The 24,589-nt window shown below is 39.7% G+C and overlaps 1 pseudogene; it reads left to right on the forward strand.

The window, feature by feature from the left end:
* The first annotated feature begins 6,969 nt into the window (after positions 1-6,969).
* On the forward strand, positions 6,970-24,170 carry LOC149257563 (ferritin-4, chloroplastic pseudogene; annotated as a pseudogene).
* The last annotated feature ends 419 nt before the right edge of the window (positions 24,171-24,589 follow it).

Consider the following 24,589-nt stretch of genomic DNA (forward strand, 5'->3'; position numbering starts at 1 on the left):
AGAAAGATTATGTTGACCTCTTAGGTTATCCATAGTTTTAAAACCAGAACTGGTGACTGGGCTGGTCCACCTAATAAACTGGGTTTCAAACCAGAACTCGTCAAATCAGGACTCTAAATGGCCATTTAGAGCCTATAAATTCCAAAAACAATGCTACAATCTATGAGGCCATTGGCCTACTACAAGACTACAAGTATATAGATGATCAATCATCAAATTCATCACCACTACTAGACACAAGATCATCATTAGGAGCTACATAGCCATCATCTGGTTTAGAGTCTAAGGACTACTCCAGTAAAAACTCAACACTCTCCATGTTGACTACTCCAAAAAACAATTAACACTCTCTAGGCTCCCAATCAAACTCACAAAAACTCCAAATGAGATGTGTGAGACAAATGAGAGGGGTAAGATCCTTTTAAAGGCTTGGAGAGGGTGTTTTTGGATGGAAAAAAACCTTTATTTTCTCTCCAAAACACCCCGGAACCTTCCTAAACAACGCCGTGTAGGTTCGCCGCGGCCTTGGCAATGAACTGATCGATTTGACCATAAACCGACTGGTTCCATCCTAAATCGGCCGGTTAGGGCCAATTTTTTCTAAAACTTTGGTGAAATGGACCCATGAACTAGGTTTTTTGGCTAGTTTGACCCGGTTTCCCAATGAACGAGTCAGTTTGACCGGTTTCCGGTTCAAGCCGACCAATTTTTAGAACTATGAGGTTATACACACTTCGCCTTAAGTATCAAATAGGTTTTCCACACTTAGCCTTAGCCACCATAGCTTAATACAAGTTGGCACGAGTGAGAATTTCCAAACTAAAATAAGAAACCTTAGCCACCAAATAGGATTTTAAAATTCCACAAAATTAGGGTTATCAAATTCCACATTACTAGGGTTTTCAAATTCCACAAAACTAGGGTTTTCAAATTCCACAAAATTATGGTTTTAAAATTGCACAAAAATATGGTTTTTGAAATTCCACTTCAATATTCTCCTCACCTTCTCATATTTGTGCTTACAATACACTTTTTAGAAGGACATGCATCAACCTCTTGTCAACATTGGGGATTGGTTAATATAAGGTAGAAGTTCCTTACATATCTTCTCATGTACATTGTAACCACTATGTACAACGTCCAATTTAGATTATGTGTATTTCTTATGGTATGCCAATTATGTGTGCCATGTAAGAAATGGTGCATTGATGGTTATGTGTTGATGGTCATGGTTCATTTCTTATGTGCATCACTTATGTCTTGTTAGTTAAGGTGCATCACATATATGTGACATCTAATATGATGTATCATGGCTTTTGTGCATTCCTTCAATGTTGATTCTTAACCATGTCACTTATGGTTGGTATATTATGGCATTTTGAATATTCGTCTCACTTTAAGTAGTATCAATTATATACATTTCTTATGGGGGATCACTTAATTGTGTCACTTATGTGTGTTGTTTAAGTGTCTCACTTATGGGATTTTTTGATGTTGCATTGGGTATAAATTAGTCACTATGGTATAAATAAAATTCCATCCATATAATGTTTCATTAGTTCATAACATTCATAAATGTAATGATCACATATAATTGTATCCCAAAGAATATGCATAAAGAGAAAGCTTATGTTGGTCTCTTAGGATAAAATTCCACAAAACTAGGGGTTTTCAAATTCCACTTCAATATACATCGATAAACATTTCCAATTTGTGATTCAAAGCCAATATGGTGTGTTTAATTACATTGTCTAATTATGCACTCAAATTTGAACTCTCTATGTTGGAGTTTTGGTTCCCAACTCTTGGAATTTTGCATTCTATTCTCTCCACCTTATCATATTTATGCAAGTACACTATATTTAAAAAGAGGCACCTCTTGTCAATATTGAGGATTGGTTAACAGAAGAAAAAATCTCCTTACATAGCTTGTTGAATATATTGTAGCCACTTGTTGACGGTGCTGGACCTGCCAACATGTCAATGGATCTCCTCGATAAGAAGTCCCAACTAGACCTCAGATCGTTTGTGATCTAGGAGGATTCTCTAATGTTGACATGTTCCAGTTGGCCTCAGATACAACCAACACAGTCCAACCAAAAAAGAACTCACATGGAGAGCCTTTAAAAACCCTTCTTGGGAATCAAGAAGAGGAGAAGAGAGCTTGTCGAGAGCTTCTTCAAGGCTTATTGATTCAAGGATTTTGTAAAGGAGAAGTAGATTGTTGGTCTACTTATTTTTCCCTTTTTCCTTCAAGAATCAATAAAGCAGGTTCATGGGATTCATGAACCCGAAGAGGTAGCCAAGGAGGTTGTGATCGAAGAGGATCCTCAAATGCCAACATGTTCCGGTCGGCCTTAGATACAACCAACACAGTCCAGTCAACAAAGAACTCACATGGAGAGCCTTTAAAAACCCTTCTGTTGGAAATAATACTGAGAGGGGGGGGGTGAATCAGTATTATCACATTAATAAAACTTTTTCATTTCCATAATCAGATTCATATATGCTACTTCCACAACTTCTTATGATTAAGTTAATTGATCTTCAATGAGTGCATTAGAACATTATCAACCATATTATCAGATAACAGATGCAGTAATAGAGAATAGATCATCACACATAAGGCACACACATGAACACCATGATATAAGGTGGAAACCCAATGCGGGAGAAAAACCACCTGCTGCAAGTCATCTCAATCTTCTTCTTAATAAGAAAATCCTTTTACAATATTTGTACTGGTGCAGTCTTATACCAGTACGGGAGCTACAACCCCCTTTGCTCTTGTACTAGCCAATCCATTTACTAGTACGCAGGCTGCTACCTTCTACAATGCTCCAAAGATCTCCCTTAGCTTTTGTACTAGATTAGATACTAGTACATAGGCGCTGGCCTACAATATTCTCTCCTCCAGGTACCACGTTTCATCAATTTTCAGACTGGATACACTGAAGCACAACACATAATCTGAAAGGCCACTTTTCATCCAATTTTCATACTGGGCCCAACAACAACATTGAAGCTCATAATCAAACAACCTTCTGAATCACCCAATCACCAGATCCATACATATACAATGATATTATGAGAGTTATCAACCAGATCTAGTACATAAATATAAGTCATTAATCATGCTGTTATCTGAACTCAATACCAGTAACCAAACATCAGTTATGCACCCAAAACCCTGCAGAATAGTCAAAGGCAGTTAAAACAAATTTTAAGCAGGGATCGCAACTTCACTGGTATAGATCTGCGGATATCTGTACTACCTTCGCACCTGCGCCTTCTGTGGCGCTGCGACCACCGCGCCTGCGCCTTCTGTGGCGCCTCCGGACTGCGCCTTCTGTGGCGCCTCCGCACTGCGCCTTCTGTGGCGCCTCCGCACTGCGCCTTCTATGGCGTCTCCACACTGCGCCTTATGTGGCGCCTCTGTGGCGTCTCCGCACTGCGCCTTCTGTGGCGCCTCTATGGCGTCTCCGCACTGCGCCTTCTGTGGTGCCTCTGTGGCGTCTCCGCACTGCGCCTTCTGTGGCGCCTCCGCACTGCGCCTTCTGTGGTGCCTCTGCACTGCGCCTTCTGTGGCGCCTCCGCACTGCGCCTTCTGTGGCGCCTCTGTGGCGTCTCCGCACTGCGCCTTCTGTGGTGCCTCCGCACTTCCGCAGCTGCAGCGCTCGAGAGATCACCCTTCACAGATTCGCTTTCAACTTCCCTTTCATAGATCAAACTTTTAAAACAATAACCCAATCACAATATTCCAGATCTAACACTTTATCAGATATTCGATAATTCAGAAGATGCTTTGCCAAATGATCTCCTTCCTCTTTTATAGTCTTAGGCCTTTCACAATACCACGGGCCAAAACCATAGGATCAAAAAACTGTTGGACAAATACCATGAACCAACCATGAAAGTACGTGAGATCAACACTTTTGGATGCAATACCACGGGCCAAAACCATAGGATCAAAAATTGTTGGACTAATACCATGAACCAACCATGAAATTGCGTGAGATCAACACTTTTGACGAGGTACCATGGTCCAAAACTGTAGGTTCAAATACCAAGGACTAACTACCATGGACCAAAGGTAAGTTCTCCAACATATACGCGCTTTTCCTCATAGGTTCAAATACCAAGGACTAACTACCATGGACCAAAGGTAAGTTCTCCAACATGAAAGTGCGTGAACTTTTTCTCTACATGAAATAAACTTTTCTCTACATGAAATAAACTTTTCTCTGCATAAAAGTGCGTGAAATTTTCTCTACATGAAATAAACTTTTCTCTGCATATAAGTGCGTGAACTTTTCTCTACATAGAATAAGCTTTTCTCTGCATATAAGTGCGTGAACTTTTCTGCACTATAATTTATCATCTGAGATGAGTGGGTTGCCATCAAGTACAACATATGTATCATAAAGCCATACCAGAATCATAATGCCAACACCTTCTTGGGAATCAAGAAGAGGAGAAGAGAGCTTGTGGAGAGCTTCTTCAAGGCTTATTGATTCAAGGATTTTTGTAAAGGAGAAGTAGATTGTAGGTCTACTTATTTTTCCCTTTTTCCTTCAAGAATCAATAAAGCAGGTTCATGGGATTCATGAACCCAGAGAGGTAGCTAGGGAGGTTCTGGTGAACTCCGTTATCAAAGTTTCTGTGTCATGTCTCTATCTTGATTGCTTATTATAGTTTCATATGTTTTGTTTGTATGTATTTAAGAAATGATGAGAATGAATATTGTAAGCCAATTTTTCCATTATGTTTTAGTGGAGAATTGAGAGATGAATTGAATTGAAATATGAATTAGTAGCTAGGGCTCTAATTTTAGATCAGGTGGTATCAGAGCACTAAGATCAGAGGTTGTTTATGTGGATTGTTAAAGGACAACCATGGGCAAAGGTTTGAAGCGGTGAGGTGGACTGAGATTGGTGGATCTGCGACTAAGCACTTGTGAAGCAATCATTGTCAGCAGCACCTTTGGTTGGTGGATATGCAACTTGATTGGTGGATCTGCGTGGTCTTGTAGGATCATTGGTGGAGATTGCATGGTAGCTAGTAGTTTTTATGTGGAAATTTTGGAATTGCTTCAATAATTTTTTTTTTGCCTGTGGTGCCTAGTCTGTCTTCGTGGTTTGTAGTTTGCGTGGAAGCGTGTAAGTATTGCATATTTCATTCGGTGATCAAGGGTGGCTTGATGTATCGTCGTGAACTGTGTGCTACGTGGAAGTGATGAACTATGTGTTGTGTGCTGCCAGAACTGTGTGCTATGTGGAAGTTGCTGATATATCCTCCTTCAAATCGTTTGAAGCAATGATCGTATAACTGAAATCTCGATGGATCGTGGATGAAGCTGTAGGCATGAGAGTAAAGCTTGCCTGTGTCAACTGGGTATCGTATTTGGAGCCCATGGTCACAGAGGGGCTGAATAGGCAGCCATTGAAAAACATTACCAGAATACAAACTGCCCAAAAATGTCATGGCGTCGAGGATCACAAACTTGAATTAGTCGATTTCTGCGTTTGTGAAGCCTTTCTGGGCAACTTAATTGAAAACAAATTGGGATGTCAAATTTGTGATACGCCATTATTCAGCAGTGTCGAATTAACAAAGAACAAGGATTTGTTGACTCATCACATGAGGGGCTCATTTTTTAGAGCCATTGTCAGCTGCAAACCTGAGGTGGAGGTGTTGTTCTAGTTTGTGCCGCGTTGGAGCTGAGGGTTTCCATAATTGCAAGGCTTTTGGATACGTTTTATCAGATCCAATCTTCTTGTGTCTGTTCATGTGCACTTTGGATATGTTGCAGGAAATCTGATATCAATCCTGTTAACAAGAGATTTATTTCTCAGTGCTGTTGGTTTTGCATCGGACAACGAAAAATTGGATCTTGGGATTCATTTCTCGTTTCAGATCGAATTTCGAGCTCAACCACGTGAATGTCGAAACCCAAAGAGGCGATCCCTTGGATGTGTGTAGTTTCGGAAGGACAAACGTTGCTCTTGGTGGTGATGAATGTGACAGAGAACCCATGGTTGGCTGCTAAAATTCTTGCGAGATGTTGAATCTGATATGCTTTTGTTTGTTTGCAAGCCTGTTGCCATAGCTAGGGGTATTCTGCCGGAGAAATTTGCAGAAAATGTGAAGATGGTGATTTCCTTTGCTTTGTTCATGCTGATGCCTAACTAAGTGTTTGGAAAGAGAGATCATAGCATCGACAAGAAAAATGGAAGGCAACGGTTTTGTTATGTTTTTGAAGATTTCAAAGCAAGGAAAATTTTAAGGATGGAAAATTTTCTTGAAGTTTCAAACATTGGCGAATCTCACTAATCCCTAATATGCAAATTATAAATGTTTATTGATATATTTGTAAAATTAATCAAATTTATAATTATTTTATATATAGTCTCTCTATAATGTTGGCGATTTTTAAGGTAAAATAATTTTATATTCTAAAATTTGGGCGAATCGTCTTTTATAAAATTGGAAATTGGTGAATCTTTTTTTTGGAAAAATCATGGAAAATTAGCCCACTGGGCGAACATTAGCCCCTAAAATTTTCCATGTTTCAAAGCACGTCGAGTTGGCTGGATCAAAACGTCGAGTTGGGAGGTTCTCTACGCAGAGGGATTTCACAAGCGTATTGTGTTGCCCAGTCGTCGAGTCCTGCTTTCCCATATGATAGTTGTACACAGTATGGAATCACTGGTTCTGATGATCGCCTTGTCAAAATATGGTCCACGGAAACTAGATTTTGTTGGTCTAGCTGTCGTGGACATGAGGGTGACATTACGGATTTGGCAGTGAGTGCAAACAATGCCTTAGTGGCATCAGTTGTTTATGTGTGTTTCTCACAATTTGGCTAGTGCCCGCCCCTTCTGAAAGTGCTCCAAGGATTCAAGTGTTTTTGGGCATTCCTGTGATTAGGTGGATTCAAGTTTCAGTTGATTGATTCAATCTGCAACCATGCTTCTCAGAGCTCCTGCCATTGATTCTCCTGCTACTGATGCTTCTTCTCCATGGAAGCAACAACAACATTGCGGTTTTCAGAAAGGTATTTCAACAGAAAAATGTGATGTTGGTATACTATAACCTATATGAAGTCTAAGAGTGGGGCCAAGCATTTTGTTCATACCATTCGAGCTGTAGGTGGTGAAGGGAGGACGACAAGTGTGTCAAACCATAAAAAGGGTCTTTTTCACCTCTATTTACCTCACATTAACTTATCAATCCAGGAACGATTTGTTATCTCAAAGAGTGTACTCAGTTTGAGGCGGTCATTTGTCAGAGTAATGCTAGTAGTATAGTGCTCAAGAAAATACAAGAGTAAATGGATGCTTGAAATAAGATCTACTTATAGCAAAGCACTTTAAGACTTAAATCATGCATTCAGAAGACTAAGTAAATTATCAGTCAAGGGTACAGTAACAATAACTCATCCCTCTGTAAACTGATGTAACTAAAGACAATCAAGGAACAGATCATCAACCTGGGAACTAGACAACGAATGTCAATGCTCACTACAGTTTCAGATCGTTCAACGCAATGGCAATGCAAACAACAAGAAATGGAACAACAACTATAATTGAAACAACAACTAGGAAATGGAACAACAACTAGTCTTGATAAACAGTGAAACCTTACTCTAAGGAAATAAAGGCAGCAATCGTATCCTACAGAAATCAGAGAGCAATCCTTACTCTAAGAATAAATTGGACAACAAATGGAAATAGAACGGCAACCAATTAGCAATGAAATATAGAACAACACTTAGAGCCAATTGTGAATGTACAATAAACCGAAATAAATAACACACACAGCACACCTTGATATTGAGAGAAATAGTAATCTGACTCCGATACCACAAATATTAATCTCAGTTATAAAGGATAATGATCGCAATTCGTAATGGAACAACAATGTCAATTGAACAACAATCATAATTAAGTATAAACCATAGATGAATACAGTAATACCAACTTAAGAATGTTACAGCCCGGTTACTCTGTAATTGAACAGCAATAGCATTCTGTAAAGAACAGTAATGTTACATCAATGATTTAAAGGAACAACAATGCATTATAAAGTCAGAATGAACAATACAACATTCCTGTTACAGAGAACGATATTGTAAATATAACAGAGCTGTGATATAAAATAACAAAACACACCAGATTACCGAAAAAAGCTGATAATGAAAACTGCACATGAATTAAAGATAATGGTATAGGAGCAAGTGTTCCACCAGGGTCGGGCCCTTAGCCTCCAAGGATACACCGCTGAGATTATTCCAGGATCAAAGATGGAACAACAACCATATTTATATTAAAGCATCCAAACAAAGTTACAGTGGATCACTTCTCAACGAGAGTCGATGATCAAAGTTTTAGATACAAAGAGAAATTACATAAGAGTAACAACAACCGGTCCTTTGGGCTAACAGTGCTGCCCTTTTTATAATAGCCGAGTGGAGATATCAATGATGCAAAAATAGTTAAGATTGCGATCCCTCAGGATCCCTCAGAATCAAAGGATCCTGAGGGATTTGCCAAACTGTTAATTCCAGTTATCCCTTTGTTTTCTTGCGCCGATTCAATATCTCCTTTTCCTCTCCTTGGCTGATATGCTTCAGTTTGGATCGCCTTGTCTGCATATGGTTTCTTGCCACAGGGACAACAATTAACTTTTCCCTGTCTTTTTCCTTGGGATGACAATCTTTCGTTTTTCCCTTTTTCTGCATAAGAAAATGGCGATTATTAGTTGTTTTTCTTTACATACAAATCTCATAGATTTTGCCATAATTTCTTATTATTTACCTAGTTCATGATGCAAAGGGATTATGAGTTTTTAAAGAAAAGATGACAAAATAATCAATAAAACATACCTTCTTTAGTACTCCACACACCCCCTTGCTTACTCTTTTTCATGCCCTCATGAAAACATTGTAGTTGACATGTAAGGCAGTGAGAGAGTAAGCTGGAGACGAGATCTCATGTGGTGGTCTACAACCATGATGCCTAACTAAGTGTTCAAAAATATGGCCTGTTTGGCCCTCAGGCATCTCATACAGGGCTTGATAGCCAGGTGCAGGGTGCCAAATAATTGGACTCCTGAACCTATATCCTAACCAACATGGCCCTACCCTCAAGATAAGTTCACCATAGAGGCTCAAGTGATCAGCAGCTAACTTAAAGTTTTCATAATTAAATGGTTCCCCGAGTTGGATATTCGGATTAGAGGTCTGATAATGAAATTTAGTAGCTGCAATGGCAAGGTCCTTCATGGTAAAGAAGTATTCTATCCCTTTCCGATTGATTGTTGTATGAATGGGTCCTAATGCTTCAATCACACCCAGAGTCCTCATGAGACTCCTGTGTTTATTCCATAACTGTAATGGATCTCTAGGCTCAGCTCTTACCCATAAGTCTAATCCGTTTTCTTGTCTTTGGAAGGCATTATAGGCTTTAAGCCATTTGATTTGATTAACTCCAAATGAAACAAATGCCTGTAGTTGGATATCCCCAATGAAAGGGTCGGGGTTCTGCTCTGTCTCTTGATCTAACACGAGGTTATGTAGATAGAATTCACACAGTAGTCTTTGAACCTTTACTCCATAGTGCTTACAACAATTTATAAAATCATCAATAGTATTAATTTGTATAGGGGCTCCTGCTTTGACAACCTTAATTTTCAATTGCAAATATCGTTCCATTAAAAACAAGGCATAATTCTTAGCAGGGGCTCTACATGCTAGGATGTCAGTGTACAAAGAGCATAAGGTATCCATCTGCTTGATAACTACATCTAACCTATGAGTTACCTTTGCGACTTTCTCTTCTTCCTTTCGCCATCCTTCAAAAGCCTGGCTTTCGGATAGATTGACATTCCTTAGTTGTTGTTGTAATTCTTCATACTTTTCTCGAGAAACCGTTTGTTCTGTGAGTTTTTCTACTGCTTGCTGAGCTTGCATCAAACCCTCTCGTAGGGTTACTGTCCTCAGATCACTGTCCCACGTAGTAGTGGCAAGTGGAAGATTTACTTGAATCTTCTTATTGCGTCGCCTCGTGTTTATAGTCTGCATTCCTTCAGAGGATTGTGCCTCTGTCTGAACTTCTTTGTCACAGGCCGATATATCATCTGTTTGCACTTCAACATGGGCAACAGTTGAATGTTGTTCCTTTTTCTTTTGAATGACAGTCTGCACTTCAACAGGGTTTTGAACGACAAACTGTTCTTCAATAGTGTTTTGAACAACAAACTGTTCTTCAACAGGGTTTTGAACAACAGGCTGAACGTGGGTCCTCCGAACCTTTTTCTTGCAGGGTCTCACTGGAGTGGTTGCATGTCTTACCCTCGAAGTCCTTTTTGCTTTCTTTCTCATTTTCAAAACCTTGATTTGTTGTCGAAGTCGTGCTATCACATTCAACAATCTTTGCTGTTCTTTTCGTAGTCTTCTAATTTCTTCTGTTTTCTTAGAAAGAACAGTTGTCTGTTTAGTCGGGCCTGGGCTATCACCTTGGTCAATTCCCTAGTTTTCTTCTTGGGGTGCTCCTTTGTTGTTTTGTTCGGGTTGCTCAGGAGTAAAAACCCTAGTTGGATCTGTTATTTCCTGGGTGACTTCTTTTTCCACCCCTTCTTCTTCCAGGAATTCTTTCGGTGTAGTCTGGCTAGGAACGGATTGTTCCTCCTCTGTATCACTTTTTTCTCCTGTCATACTTTCATCATGAACATGATGATTCTCTTCTTCTACTTCCTTGTCACGTAATTCCTCGGGTGCATTTTTGTCCTGAGCAGAATGCTCTTTTGGTTCTTCTTCAATATGGAGGCCTAGTGGGCTGAGAGGTTGGGCATATTCGCCCATATTGACCAGAATTTTGGCCAATTCATCCTCTTGGAATGGATTTTGAAATGGACTATCTTCCTGTTGGAAATAATACTGAGAGGGGGGGTGAATCAGTATTATCTAACACTTTTAATAAATCTTCCTTATTTGTTCTTTGAATTAGTTTTTCATGTCAGTACCATAAAATAACGAGCATGAACAAAGAAAACATATAGTCACACCAAAGAACACAAGATGTAAGGTGGAAACCCAATGTGGGTGAAAACCACCTGCTGCAATATGTCTCTATCTTCTTTCAAATTAGAAACTCCTTTTACAATGGTTTTGTACTGGTGCAGTCCTTTACCAGTACGCAGGCTGCAACCTGCAGAGAGCTACAACTCTCTCTCGTTTTCCAGTCTCTCCTGGAAGGGAGCTACAACCCCCTACTTCTTTTCTTACAAGGACCACTTTTCATAAATTTTCAAACTGGATCCATAAGCATCAAATGATCATAAAGTATAAGAAAATCACCCAGTCAACTGTAGTAACCAGATCAACAATAATAGAACCAAACCCAGAACACAACAATGATAAACAAAGATCTTAAGAGAAGTAAGCACCCTGCTCAACTGCTCGCCTGCTTACGTAAGCACCCTGCTCAACTGCTTGCCTGCTTACAGTACGCATCCTGCTCAACTGCTTGCCTGCTTACGGTACGCACCCTGCTCAACTGCTCGCCTGCTTACAGTACGCACCCTGCTCAACTATTCGCCTGCGTACCTCGCTCTGAGTCCATTGAACTGCCTGCGGACCTCCGCACCTGCAACCCTTCTGTGCCTGCGTATGTACGCACCTGCAACCCTTCTGTGCCTGCGTATGTACACACCTACAGCCCTTTTGTGCCTGCGTACCTCCGCACCTTCAACCCTTCTGTGCCTGCGTACCTCCGCACCTGCAACCCTTCTGTGCCTGCGTACCGACGCACCTGAAATGCTTCGTTCCTGCGTACGTACGCACTTTTCTTTCACTGTACCTGCGTACCTTCGGGCATAGATGATTTCAAGACTTCAGAAATAACCCAGATAGTCATATCTACAGATCTGAACATGCGCCGAAGAGATCTCAATCCATCAGTAGATTCGCCTTATTTAGATCTAGACATACTCCCAAGAGATCATAATATTTCAGATCTAGCCCTCATAAGATATTCAACCAAAAACATACTCAAGCCAATTGATCTCCTTTGCTTTATATAGGAAAGCTCTTCCTTAAAACATGGATCAATACCACGAGCCGACACCATAATAACCCAATATCGTCGGCTAAATACCAAGATTAAAACATAAGAAAACCCCACATGTGAATTTATTTGCCTTGAAATGTGTGCACTGGGGGTACGCACCTCCTGAACGGCTGACCTGTGGGTATGTACGCACTCTATGTAACTCCGACCTGCGTGTACGCACCTTATGTAAGGTGTACATGCGTACCCTTTATTTTCTTCAATATTTGATAACTGATCATCAATCTCTGCTGCTGACTTGAAGTACTGTGATCTATCACCTGAATGGGTTGCCATCAAGGACAACACTTTAGCCATAATGCCAACACTTCCGTTGCTCTGTTTCTTCCTGCCCAGGCTGCTCGGTCTCTTCCTCCGTTTCTCCTTCCTCATTTCCTTCCAATCCTTTCTCATTCTCTCCCCTTCCTATTGTAGGGGTTGCTCATCCCCTGAATCGTCTATCTCCACTGGTTGGCTAGTATCCCCTTGGGAATTTTCCAGCCTCCCTCTAATCCATGCCAATCTGACTGATTTCCTCCATTTCAATGGTCTATCTGGTGTACTGGTAGCATGCTTACGTTTTGGGGCCGGCATAGTCAGTCCCCCTTCTATCATGGAAATTAGCTCTTCCCAGTTGCTCTGTTGCTGAGAAAGACTGTGGCTAACTATTAGCCGTATCAGCCCATGGTGACTTACTACCGATTCTACATGTTGTGATTTCCTCATACTTCGGGCGACATCATGAAGTAATGAATTTAAAAATGCAGGTAAGTTCACAGAGCATTTCTGTTTTAATACAACTAAGAGTTTAAGGTGTCGTGGTCTTACCACGTCTTTCCTGCCTTCACAGGTGATGTAGCTCTGGATGATCTTTGCCAATTATGCCCACGGATCGCCCAATGCTGCTGGTAGGACTCCCTTTCCTCTGACTGTCAAGTTCTGGCCTTCATCTTGGAAGATCTTCATGATCTTTCACAGTCTCTCCTTCTTTAGAGTCCACACAGGTCCAGTGGCTGGTAGTCCCGAGACCTCTGCAATTATGTCATCGGTGACTGCTATGTGTCTCCCCCTCATTGTGGAGTGATATTCTTGCAAGTTCTGCAAGAATTCTATTGCTACGGTCTCGTTGGATTCCTGTAAATGATTAAGATAAACTAGCCATCCTACCCTTGCCAGGATTTCCTGTGTAGCATTAGAAACTGTCAATACCTATGGTTCTCTTCGAATTGATCTTCCTCCCATGCTTTAGCTCACTGTAAAAACGTAGAGACGGCAATGGAACAACAGGCTGTTCAAACTGTTAGAAATACAGAGAAAATAACGAAACAACAGGGCTCATTCAAATCCTGGGTTACTTACTAATTGCTACAGAGCATAATACAGAAATGGCTTAGGAACAGCAAGCCATGCAGATTGAAAACAATATACCGTTGAGCCTTGCTATTTCCAAGTAAACAATTTTCCAAATAATAGTCTGACACGTATACCAGTAAATTATGAGGTCACCTGCCTCCCCCTTGCAATGTGATAGGCCGCCCTCGGCCATCAAATGAGGGAGTGGTGTGCCGACTTGCCATAGTATAGAGTCATAAAGGAACAATGTATGCCGAAATGCCATGTTTTACAAAAGGAGCAGATTGCCGAAATCGAGGTGTATAGTAGGATCGCTTAACAAATAAGAGAATGCTATGATATGATGCGAGGCTGGGAGGATAGGACAACTGACGTGCACAAAAAGTCTGATGCAGTCATTATCAACTTTTTCCGTCATGATTGGCTGTAATAGATTTTCATGTGTTTAATGGTTCGGGGAAATGATATACATAATCTTATGTGACATATTACAAAGGTATAAGACAAAGAAGGGTGTTAATGATTACTATTGGTGTATAAGGAATGTGACTTCAATACCATTAACAGAGCTCTGCTGCCGACAAGTGTCCATAACCTTGACAGAGTTGTTTGTTTCACCCTTGGAACCATGATCCTTTGTGTATGCTTAGGAAGTGTTGTACAATTTCAAAATGGAGGCCATTATGCTAGCTTGGTAACTAGTTAAACCGTAATGCCATTCACCAGGAAGGAGTGAAAGGTGGGCAGGCCGGCTCGTGATGAGACCTCCTGTTCCAAGGACTCTTTATTTTGTCTGATGTGCCTCTTGGATCATATCCCTGGTGTGGTGGCCATAGTGGGAATGGAACTTCACTTTCTTCCTTATGATCATGGTAGGCTGGCTCTTGATGAGACCCCCTATCCTGCATTTGACAACTCATAGGTTATATAAACATTTTTCTCTTTTCTTTTTTCTCTTATAAAGTACTTTCCTATGTATACACAAAGGGTGGTTCAGCACTCCTTAAGAGTAGGAATGGTGGAAGAAGTCTTAACATATCAATAGAAAAATATACCCTTTGTTCTTATTCCTTAATAATGATGAAAGAAGATTATGGGAATTTTAAAAAAAGAACCACCATGATAAAGATAAGTAATCATATCAGTATTAGTAGGATAATGACAGCAAAAGTGATGGATAATTGTGTCCTTTCCTCTTTCCTCTTATCAATTCAAAGCAATTTCTTGTAAAAATAGCGATTTCATATAATTTACTGATTTCAGTATGCTCTAGTTTTGTATCCATTGCATAAGTGTATAGCTGTGCTCCAAAAAGACTCGAAATTATCATATATTGAGAAGAACGACAGCTGTCCTTTAATTGGAACAACAAGGAGAACAAGCATCAATAAAAGGAATATGAGAATGTTGTTATTTCAAGAAGGAAGAGAAAAAAGTACAAGTGTTGTTCCTTTGGAAAAGGAACAACAGAAAATGCCATTGCCATTCCTTTGGAGAAGGAACAACAAAAAAAATGCAAGTGCTATTCCTTTGGAAAAGGAACAACAAAAACCAAAAGTGTCATTCCTTTGGAAAAGGAACAGCAAAAAACACAAGTGTCGTTCCTTTGGAAAAGGAACAACAAAAACCAAAAGTGTTGTTCCTTTGGAAAAGGAACAGCAAAAAAGCAAGTGCTGTTCCTTTGGAAAAGGAATAGTAGAAACCAAAAGTGTTGTTCCTTTGGAAAAGGAACAACAAAAAACACAAGCAACATACCTTTGGAAAAGGAACAACAAAAACCAAAAGTGTTGTTCCTTTGGAAAAGGAACAACAAAAAACGCAAGTGTCGTTCCTTTGGAAAAGGAACAACAAAAACCAAAAGTGTTGTTCCTTTGGAAAAGGAACAACAAAGACCAAAAGTGTTGTTCATTTGGAAAAGGAACAACAAAGTGAAAAAGGAATAGCTAATACAAAAAGTGATGTTCTTTCGGAAGAGGAACAACAAAACGAAAGTGCTGTTCCTTTGGAAAAGGAACAACAGAAAAACAAAAGTGCACACAAATGCTATTCCTTTGGAAAAGGAGCAACAAAGACAACAATGTTGTCCCTTTTTGAAAAAGGAACAACAGAAAAATGCAAGCTGAAAGAAAGGAATCAGCAAGATAGTGAAGGTGTTGTTCCTTCTAAAAGGAACAACAAAAACAATAGAATTGTTGATTCTTCGAAAAGGAACAACAAAGTGCAAAAAAAAATATGTATAGAGAATAATTTATGCTAACAAAGCAAAATAATTATGTACAAAATGTAAAAACAGTTAAATCACTTTAATGAACCAGAGGTGAGGAAGATTTCCCTTCCTCCACCAAAATTTGCATGTCGGAGTCTTTGCGGAGTTGTTGGTAAAAGGATTCTCGAGTAAGTGGTTTGCGGTATAGTCGAACTTAGTGGCCGTTTTCCTTGAAGGTATGTCTAGATCCGTCAATGGTGATTAGGGTAAGGGTGCCATTATCATGTACCTTTTGGATTTCGTATGGCCCCAGCCAATGAGTCTGAAGCTTCCTGGGAAAATCCTGAAACCTGGAATCGTATAAGAGCGCCCAATCTCCTTCGCGGAAGACTTTCTTTTTAATGAGAGCGTCATGCCATTTAGCTCGCTACTGTTGGATTAATGCAGTGTGTTGAAGGGCAGAGAGCCTGATCTCATCTAGCTCATTGATCTGCTGTAATCTATTAATCTGTGCCTCGTTTAGATCTAGACCAACTTCTTGTGCTGTTCGCAATGTTTGGATTTCAAATTCTATGGGAAAAATGGGTTCCTTTCCGAATACCAATTGATATGGTGAATAGCCAGTAGTGCTTCTCCATGTTGTTCTGTAAGCCCACAAGGCTTCTGGTAATCTTGCAGCCCAATCACGTCTATGTGATGCAATGGTTTTTGTCAAGATTGCTTCTATTATTTTATTGCTGCTTTCTACTTGACCGTTTGCCTGTGGGTGGTATGGAGTAGTAATTTTATGCTGGATATGATAGTTTTTTAGTGTTGCAGCAATCTTGTTACCAGCAAACTGTGGTCCACCATCTGTAATTATATCTCTTGGAAGCCCATATTGCACAAATATATGGAATAGGAACTGTATGACGGAATCCTTTGTAGCTCTTGGCAATGCCTCTGCTTCAACCCATTTGGTGACATATTCTATTGCTACCAGAATATATGTTTTCTGGTTCGAGGATGGGTTAATTGGACCAACAAAATCGAGTGCCCATCACTCGAATGGTTCAATAACCAACTATAGATTTAGGGGAATTTCGTCACACTGACCAGGGTGTCTTGTTCTTTGGAAACTGTCACAAGCTTGAACAAACTTCTTTGCATCTTTGAATATCGTGGGCCAATAATACCCTGTCGGCAGCACCTTATGTCTAGCTCTCCAATCGGCAAAGTGTCCGCCACATGGTCTGTTGTGACAACATTTCAAAATGTCAAAAATTTCATCCTCCTGGACACATCTCCTGATGTGCATATCTGCTCCTGTATGGAACAGGTGGCCCCCAATCCAGAAAATCGAGCACTTCGCTAGACAATCTACATTCATTCATTAGGGGTCAGATGTTTCGGTAATTTGCCTACTACTAAGTAATTCACAACATCAGCATACCAGGGTGTCTTAATAGTGACAGCAAACATATGCTCATTTGGAAATTGATCTTCAACTGCTGCTGCATCCACAGGTTTGGGCATCCGCGAGAGAAATTCAGCTACAAGATTTTCTCTTCCAGGGCGGTCCTTGATTGTGATATCAAATTCCTGCAATAAAATTAGCCATCTGGTTACTCTACCATTTGTGATTGGTTTATTTTCTAAATACTTTATGGCAGAGTGATTTGTATACAAGATAACATGATATCCAGTAATGTAATGCCTAAACTTATTGACAGCATGTATTACAGCTAGAAATTCCTTTTCAGTAACGGTATAATTCAATTTAGTAGGGGATAAATTCTTACTAATATAATAAATTGCATATGGTTTTTTATCTTCTTCTTGCCCAAGGACTACTCCAATAGCTGTATCCGAGGCATCTAATGAAATTTGAAATGGCAGGTCCCAATTTTGTCCTCTAAGGACTGCTATTGACACAAGCCTCTTCAGATCCTGGAAAGCACGGTCACATTTTTCTGTCCAAAGAAAGTCAACATTACCTATCAATGCATATAGAGGTGCAACAATATGCGAAAAATGTTCTATAAATCTTCTATAGTAACCATAAAATCCAAGAAAACTGCGTACCTCTGTTTGAGTGGTAGGCGTGGGAATTAGTAAAATTATTTGAATTTTGGCTGGGTCTACCTGTATGCCAGCTGCTGAGATATAATGGCCTAGAATAAGTCCTTCAGTCATCATCATATAACATTTTTCATGGCTCAAACAGAGCCTAGTGGCAATGCAGCGCTGCAGAACTTTTTCCAGTGTGTCCAATGCTGGATCAAAATCGTCTCCGTATGGTGTAAAATCATCCATGTATACTTCAAGTCCTTCATTTATTAAATCTGAAAAGATGCTGAGGATAGCCCTTTGAAATGTGGCAGGAGCATTGCATAAGCCAAAAGGTAGAACTCTGTAGGAAAATGTTCCCCAAGGACAAGTAAAAGTGGTTTTGTCTTGGTCTTCAGGGGCAATCTGAATTTGATTGTATCCACTGAAGCCATCTTAGAAAGAAAAGAATTTCTTTCCTGCCAGAGTGTCTAATACTTGGTCAATGAATGGAAGGAGAAAGTGGTCTTTCTGTGTTGCTTTATTTAGTTCTCTATAATCTACACAAATCCTCCACTTCCCATTCTTCTTTGGTACCACAACAAGTGGAGAGACCCATTTACTATCGGAGATAGGGTAGATGAAGTTCACATCTAAAAGTTTTTGAAGTTCAACTTTTACAATGTCTTTTAGGTGAGGATTAAGTCTCCTTTGTGGTTGGCGAACAGGTCTCACATCTTTTTCTATGTAAATGTGGTGTGTACATAACTGGGGATCAATTCCTTTCATATCAGGATAGTCCCATGCAAATGCTTCTTTGTATTTCCTCAGTAGTTGGATGAGCTTCTCTTCTTGTTCGGAAGTCAGGTTGGCATTAATGTTTAAAGTCTTTCCTAGGTCAATTTCTACAATTTTACTATTTGAGACAGAGGTAGTAGGTATTGTTTGATCGTGCGTATCTTTAAGAGGATCTTCTTCTAGTTCATTATCAAATGCTTCTTCTATCATGTGACATTATATGCAGGATCTGATTTCAGTTTGGCTAATAAAATTGTTAATGGCATTGTCTTCTGTTTGGTCTTTGAAATTGAGGGCCTCTTCTATGGTTAATGGAGATCTAATATTTCGGTGAGGTATGTTACAAGATGCTTGTTAGTTTTTATTATTGTGACACTTGCCTGCGCTAGGGGATATAAAGCTAGATTCTTGATATTTGACCCCCTAGCTATGGTCATACTGCCTTGTCAGCAGCCAATATAAGCATCGACAGTTGCAAGCCAAGGTTTACCTAAAATCAACGGATGTCCATCAAGTCGATTTTTGGGGTTTATTATCAGAAAATCAGCTGGATACTCCCAGGAGTCAACGAATACCATGACATCATGTAGTGTGCCTTCTGGCCGAACCATAGATTGGTCAGCCAGTTCTAATAAAGTGGAGGTCGGTTCTACTGATGTAATGCCCAGTTTTTGGCAAGTGGTGGTTGTTAAGATATTAATTGCAGGTCCTAGATCAACTAAGGCATTTGAGAAGGTTTGTCCATTGATTTGTACGGTTACTATTGGATTTCCTGGGTCTTCGTATTTAACGGGTGTTTCTTTCCCTGATAATAAATCGGATAGAGTGCCAACTACTTGGACTTTTGGGTTGTTTTTTATTTTCCTCCTTGGTTTCTTTATACATAGCTCTTTGATAGTCTTTTCATATATCAGAATGTCTTGAATGGCTTGGAGGAGTGGGATTTTTATGTACAAGTCTGGTAGTTCTCCCAGAATGTCAAAATCAGAGCATTGTATAGGTAGAGGTATAATTAGGCGTTTTGGGAATGGAGGAGAGGATGTGGTTGTTGGATTATGAATTTGTTGTCTGGTCACTTCCTCTTCTTGTGGCGGTTGTTCCATAGGTAATTGATTTTCAACTTGAGCTGTTTTATCTCCCTCTGTTTCAATGATACGCCCAGATCTTAATTGAAGATCATTACACTCCCTTAGATCGGTTCCTATCTCTGGTGTCTCAATTATTTGAATGGATTGGACCAGTCTATTATTTGGATTGGGTTTGGGTTGGGCTGGGGGTTTTGTTGTAATGCTGGCAGTGTAGGTTGAGGGAGTGGGATGGTTCCTACTGGTTGATTCATCGGTCTTTGCCAATTTGTCTGCCAGGCTTGAATCTGTGAAGTAGGAGGAGCCCATTGTGCTGGATATGCATTGTTTTGCCAATATGGTGGGGTATAGGGAAAATTTGGCCAATTGGGTTGGCTTGCTTGATTCGGCCATGGGGATGATGAAAGAAATGATTGTTGTGACCAATTCGGGAAGGGAGGTTGATTTTGCCACATTGTATTATATTGTTGAGCATGATATTGTGGAGGCTGAAAAGAAGAAGCTGGGTCTAGAAACATACCTGATTGTCGCAGCTACCATTGATGGCGCTGATTAAGTAGATACACCGATTCTGGCTCTTCTTCTGCTTCCTTGTATATTGCTTTCAATCCAAGAAGTGAGGGGTAGCTCTCTGTGGAGTGGTCTTTTGTACAAATGGCACAAACTTGGACTGCATCTAATGGACACTCCTTATGGCTGTGTTTCTCTATGCTTCTGGGACAAAATATTGCCAAATTTTGTTCTGCTTTTGCTTGCTTTTGTTTGGCTTGCATAATATCAAGTTGTGTTGTCAGTGTCCCCAATATGTCAGTTTTAAAATTTTCTAATAAATTTCCAATTTCTACACAAGTTACTCCTTCTGCCGAAGTTCTGTTATCTCTTGCAAACCGATCATGTTCTGCTGGTTTTAGTCTTGTGCTGCCTCTCGAGCTCCTGATACATAAATTAATAATGTTAGCAAAATTTTCCTGATAAATATCTCCTTTTCCCATAATATTTAGTGTTTCAATCCATTGTTCCTTCATTCCCCTAATTAATGTTGTTTTTAATACATTATCAGGTAAGGGTAATGATGCATAAGGAGATCTTTGAAGATTGTACTGGAAACACTCTACATATTCTTCTAATGTTTCATTTGGTCTAGCTACCATCTGAAATATTTCATCTTTTAACTCTCTAGACCTGCAATAGTCCTGATATTTTTTTAGAAAAGACTCTTTCATTTGGTCCCCGTTATTTATAACACCACCACATAATCCCATAAACAATCTTAGAGCAGCCCATTTTAATGTGGAGGGAAATAATTTCAGTTTTTGGGGGTCGGTGGTATAGTCATATCCTCTACACAACACGTCAAATTCGAATAAAAATGCATTCGAATCTTCTGATTTAAGGCCATGGAATGTAGGGATATGCTGGAGAGGAATTGCTTTCATAGGTGCATTAGCTGCAGTATCCACAATGGGGTATTGCAGTGTAGAGGTTTGGGTGTTTGGCTGCTTCTGGGCCATTTGGTCAAATATATGCCAATAACCTTCTGGGATGTCTAGGAGGGTATGCCTAGGTTGTCGAGGGGGAATGGCTCCAATGGGAATGGCCTTAAAAACACTTCCTTTATCTGGGATGATGAGAGTATCTAATGTCTGGGAGGGTTCAGGTTCTTGAATTTATTCAACTTTGTTATAAATGATTTTTGCAGCACTTCCCTTATCTAGGCTCCTTAATGGCTGTATTACCCCAGGAGGAGATTTTGGTTCTTCAGTTTCTCCTGTTTCTCCTCTTCCTTCACAAATATTGCTAAGGTTCCCTTCTTACAATGATTTTGGACTAGAATTTTCAATTTCTTGAAAATCTTGCTCTTCGGTTTGACTGTGCACCTCAGCAAAGGCTATAGATGGTGATCTTGTGGCCTGAAGGGTACTAGTAGGCTGTCTAGAAGCAACTTTTCGAGGTCCTACTAAAGGCTGAGATTCTGCTTTTTTAAGAATTTCATCTATAAAGGTCGATCAGCCAAGGGTCACTGGCCCCTTAACTTTATCGGGCTTGGGTAGAGGTTTGCGATTCTTTTCAGGCTTTTTATGCTTAGTCATGCACTCAAATCAACAGCTAAGTTCTACCCAAACAAAATAGCAACAAATATGTAGGAAAGAGGGCAGAGGAGCAGGGCTATTACATACTCCACACATAGGTTCTTACCTTTCATTTTTAAAACCCAGTTCTTTCCTAACAGGTTCTTACACTACTCTTGAAAAGAAACAAATGGCTACACTCTTCCCCAGCAACGATGCCAAAATGTCGAACCATAAAAAGGGTTTTTTTCACCTCTATTTACCTCACATTAACTTATCAATCCAGGAACGATTTGTTATCTCAAAGAGTGTACTCAGTTTGAGGTGGTCATTTGTCAGAGTAATGCTAGTAGTATAGTGCTCAAGAAAATACAAGAGTAAACGGATGCTTGAAATAAGATCTACTTACAGCAAAGCACTTTAAGACTTAAATCATGCATTCAGAAGACTAAGTAAATTATCAGTCAAGGGTATAGTAACAATAACTCATCCCTCTGTAAACTGATGTAACTAAAGACAATCAAGGAACAAATCATCAACCTGGGAACTAGACGACGAATGTCAATGCTCACTATAGTTTCAGATCGTTCAACACAATGGAAATATAAATAATAGGAAATGGAACAGAAACTATAATTGAAACAACAACTAGGAAATGGAACAACAACTAGTCTTGATAACAGCGAAACCTTACTCTAAGGAAATAAAGGCAACAATCCTATCCTATAGAAATTAGAGAGCAATCCTTACTCTAAGAATAAATCGGAAAACAAATGGAAATAGAACGACAACCAATTAGTAATGAAATATAGAACAACGCTTAGGGCCAATTGTGAATGTACAGTAAACCGAAATAAATAGCACACACAACACACCTTGATATTGAGAGAAACAATAATCTGGCTCCGATACCACAAATATTAATCTCAGTTATAAAGGATAATGATCACAATTCGTAATGGAACAACAATGTGAATTGAACAACAATCGTAATTAAGTATAGACCATAGATGAATACAGTAATACCAACTTAAGAATGTTATAGCCCGGTTACTCTGTAATTGAACAGCAATAGCATTCTGTAAAGAACAGTAATGTTACACCAATGATTTAAAGGAACAGCCGTGCGTTATAAAGTCAGAATGAACAATACAACATTCCTATTATAGAGAATGATATTGTAAATATAAAAGAGTTGTGATATAAAATAACAAAACACACCAGATTACTGAACAAAGCTGATAATGAAAACCACGCACGAATTAAAGATAATGGTACAAGAGAAAGTGTTCCACCAGGGCTGGGCCCTTAGCCTCCAGGGATACACCGCTTGAGATTATTCCAGGATCAAAGATGGAACAGCAACCAGAATTATATTAAAGCATCCAAACAAAGTTACAGTGGATCACTTCTCAATGAGAGTCAATGATCAAAGTTTTAGATACAAAGAGAAATTACATAAGAGTAACAACAACCGGTCCCTTGGGCTAGCAGTGCTGCCCCTTTTTATAACAGCCGAGCGGAGATATCAATGATGCAAAAATAGTTAAGATTGCGATCCCTCAGGATCAAAGGATCCTGAGGGATTCACCAAACTGTTAATTCCAGTTATCCCTTTGTTTTCTTGCGCCGATTCGATATCTCCTTTTCCTTTCCTTGGCTGATATGCTTTAGTTTGGATCGCCTTGTCTGCATATGGTTTCCTGCCACAGGGACAACAGTTAACTCTGCCCTGTCTTTTTCCTTGGGACGGAAATATTTCGTTTTTCCCTTTTTCTGCATAAGAAAATGGCGATTATTAGTTGTTTTGCGTTACATACAAATCTCATAGATTTTTCCATAATTTCTTATTATTTACCTAGTTCATGATGCAAAGGGATTATGAGTTTTTAAAGAAAAGATGACAAAATAATCAATAAAACATACCTTCTTCAGTACTCCACAAAGTGCTCTGACTGGAGTTGTATTTGAGCCTTTTGCTGAAGTCCAGAATGAGCTTGTGCTAGTTTCTCAATCATTCTCTCAGTCTTTGGTCAGACAAAAGTTCTCAGATCACTGTGAAGGCGCATTGAATGAAAAAATCAACATGGAGTACAATGTTTCATATGTCTATCGTGCTCTCTTTGCATACTTTGATAGGGACAACGTGGCTCTGCCATGCTTTGCTAAGTACTTCAAGGATGCCAGTAACGAAGAGTGGGATCATGAAGAAAAGCTCATGAAATATCAGAACATCAGAGGTGGGAAAGTTAAACTACAGTCCATTTTGATGCCTGTTGTCATGGAGTTTGACAACGCTGAGAAGGGTGATGCCCTTTATGCCATGGAGCTGGCCTTGTCTTTGGAGAAACTGACAAACCAAAATCTTTTGAACTTGCATGTTGTAGCCCAAGAGGCTAACGATGGTCAGATGATGGATTTCATCGAGGGAAATGTTGCAAGAAGTGAGGAACTCTTTCTCTTGTTGCAACGAGAGTCACATTATGATGAACATCTCTTACGTAGACGTCGGAAGACATGAGTATCATCTTTTCAAAATATATCATGAGAGTTTGGCAGTGGACATTAATGGTTTCATGGGAGTGTTTCACTTGGCATGTCCAAATAACATCAATAAAGTTGATGATCCGAAGGCAGTACTCGTCCATCCAGTAGTTGAAGGCACTTTGAACGTGTTGAAGGCATCGATTGCAGAAAATATGAAACGCGTAGTGGTAACATCATCGATCTCCTACATGATTCCAAACCCAAGTCAAGTAGATTTGTTGAATTATGAGAGTCTGCAGTAAGAACCTTAATTAAAGTTTTTAGTGCTTTATGGTACTTAGAGCACTAACCCCATTATTTGTACATGATAATATGATGGCAAGAAACAATAAAACATAAAGTGTTTTAAATGGCCATCAAGGGGATTTGTAGCCACTCTGAGGTGATGAGAAA

Source organism: Pinus tabuliformis, chromosome 6, assembly GCF_031772625.1.
Source record: "Pinus tabuliformis cultivar Carrire ecotype Pingquan chromosome 6, CPIR1, whole genome shotgun sequence".
Lineage (NCBI taxonomy): Eukaryota > Viridiplantae > Streptophyta > Pinopsida > Pinales > Pinaceae > Pinus > Pinus tabuliformis.